The sequence below is a fragment of the Rutidosis leptorrhynchoides genome, chromosome 6, assembly GCF_046630445.1.
Source record: "Rutidosis leptorrhynchoides isolate AG116_Rl617_1_P2 chromosome 6, CSIRO_AGI_Rlap_v1, whole genome shotgun sequence".
In the NCBI taxonomy this organism is placed as follows: domain Eukaryota; kingdom Viridiplantae; phylum Streptophyta; class Magnoliopsida; order Asterales; family Asteraceae; genus Rutidosis; species Rutidosis leptorrhynchoides.
Window position 1 is genome coordinate 89,586,522 of NC_092338.1, and position 2,887 is coordinate 89,589,408.

General features: G+C 30.0%; 1 long non-coding RNA gene across 1 annotated transcript; it reads left to right on the forward strand.

Moving 5' to 3' along the window:
- The first annotated feature begins 1,004 nt into the window (after positions 1-1,004).
- LOC139853182 (uncharacterized) lies at positions 1,005-2,642 on the forward strand. Its single transcript, XR_011761297.1, has 3 exons — positions 1,005-1,348; positions 2,143-2,235; positions 2,442-2,642. It is a non-coding gene; the product is annotated as an uncharacterized lncRNA (long non-coding RNA).
- The last annotated feature ends 245 nt before the right edge of the window (positions 2,643-2,887 follow it).

A 2,887-nucleotide genomic window follows, 5' to 3' on the forward strand; every position in this document is an offset into this window, starting at 1 on the left:
CCCTAAATTTCTAAACCCTAATATCTAAACCCTATAAACCCTAATATCTAAACCCTAATATCTAAACCCCAATAGCTAAAACCTCAAAATACGCTTGAAAAACACGATAATTGTTATATATTACTTCTTCGAGCGTTTTCCCGCCAAAATAAAAACATTTATCAAATAGTGTCTCTACTAAATGTTCATATTTTCATCTCATCTATAATGTTCGTGAACAAAGTTTTTTCAAAAAACAAAAGGAAAAAAAAAGTTTTTGCTTCCCCCCGCTTCCTCCCGAATGGTTACTTCCCTCTTGATCCTACCACTATATATATATATATATATATATATATATATATATATATATATATATATATATATATATATATATATATATATACACACACATTGATACACGAGGCAGTATAATATTTAGAGCACAATCAATTCGAGTTTTTTCTTTTTCTTTCAAGTTCTATATAGAATAGATGTTACCGTCAATATTTTAATTCTTAATATTGGAGAAATAAATTGATATATAGAATAGATTCATAAATTAAATAAGAGAAATCGAAATAGGAATTCAACTAATGGCTTTTAGGAAATTCTGTTGTTAATAATATACAGAATAAATGATTTTGTTAATTTCAACGTGGGATCAGTTGGAGACGATTGAAAAAATTATAGCTGTTCATGAATTGAAGATATAATCATGAGTTGGAGATATAACGTAATTATGCAATATATATTAGAGTTATTATAATCTAGAAAATAAATAAATATACGATTAATTTTTGAAATAAAAATGACATTCTCTCTTCTCTTCTCTCTTACACTAATAACAAAGTGCTTAATGCATCATATCTCAAATAGCAACTCAATCTTAACCATCGATCAAAAAATAAGATCAAATCCTATCCCTCCATCTCAAAACCCTAACCTTATCACGTGATAAGTATCAGATTAGGAGATAAATTCTCCTAAATACCCCTCCTTAGACAAAATCACACGGGTAGGAAAAGGTGAATTAGAGGTTCTATTCAGTACACGCACAATTCTTTAACCTGCCAAAAAACCCTAAATAAATTTCCATCCCAAATCGCGAAATACATTCACAGATTCTTAGCCATCGTCGTTGGTCGATTAGCCGTTGCTGATATAGATTGCCTGAAAATTGGAGCAATTAAACATGTTGAAGACATCGTTAGTAATACGATTCATATATTCTGATTGAGCGAACGTCGTTAGTAGCGGAATGATGAATAATCTATTGAAGTAAAGAACCCATCTTCGACATCATATTGGGGTTTTTTTTCTCTATTTCGGAATCATGAATAATCGATTGAATCTTCCGGCGGCATCAATGGTATGTAACAAATAAGTTTCAAAATATTTCGTTACTTATTTCTGATTTGTATCAAATAAGATTGATGAATTTCATTTTTTAACATAAAACATCCATGTCAGGTTAGTTTTTTTGCTGTTTTTTGAATTGATTTTGATTTAGGTTTTAGGTTTATCTGTTTAATTCCAACATATGAATGAATGTATTTTATTGGATTAGTTGTTATACTGTTTTTAATTGATTTTAATAAAGTAGATTTATTTTATCTCTTTAATTTGGATTTACTAATGAGTGTCTTTTACAGAGATGAGTTTTCAATTATTATTGGAGAATGAAAGAGTCGTGGATACCATTGTCTATGTGTGACTTTTGAAGGTCAAATAAATTGTTTTTACATCTTCCTGCAATTCTGATTTAAAATTTGTTAATGACACATTAGTGTTACAGTTTACTAAAGTTTGCGTGCTTGATGAGCTTTGGAAACACAGAAGTTGACTTATAGTATTCCATAGTGACTATTGTAAACAATAAGTACATTATTGTAGGTTTCAACAAGAAGTAGAAAATTAAGACTTGCAATTTTTCGTTTTAGCTATCTGATATCGTATTTCTTTAATTTAAGTTCGATCCTTAACAAGGTTCAAAGAAAAAGTGTGGGCTATCGATGAACTAAGCAAGTCAGTAGCTTTGTTGCTGAAAAGTTATATGATCGACTATTAAACATAAATAAGATAAAATGATTTAAGTTTTTATATTGGTTGATTATTTGCAGTATATCATGTACATTGCCTTGGTGTTTATGACTTTTTCTGCAGGTTTATGATTGGATGAATAAAAGAAATTTATAATGTCCCCAAGTGATGCTGCTATTCAATTAGATCTAACATCCAAACTAAGCGGCGTTACAGGTGCCGAAGATTGCTTTAATAATTTACAAGATGATTTGATTGATAAACGTGTCTGCGAGGCTATGTTTGAATCAGATTCCAATAATTCACCAACTATAGTTTTAACAAGTGACAAGTTATATAGCTATGTTTGTTCTATTTAACTTCATTGTGCCTTGTGTAGTTTTAAGAAGTTATATGTTATATAACTATCTTCATGTGTGCAGGGGTATAAGATATGCAGTACAATAGAAGGTAAGGAATTGGTCAAGTATTTTGGACCGACATTTAAAGGACGGTTCCTGGATTTGCAAAGGTTTGTATTTGGGGAACATAATGACCAAGTTACATTGATCCCACATGAATGTTAGGTAATTATTAAAAAGAACATGTGAGTCAGTGTGAGATTGTCCGTGTACAATCTCACGGACGGTTGTACGTATCTGTTTCTCATGTTACAAGCGAAAAAGGGTTGAAAGTGATCATATTAGATGAGAACGGTAACAATTCTAGGACTACAAAGAATGCAGTATACAAAGAATTATTGCAGTCAAGATAAACCACAGGTTTATTATTTCCAATCTCATATATACATTGACCAGTTTTTTGTTTTCTTTATTATTTATATTCATAACTCATAATCATTGTATACAGATTTAAAAAATTATATCAC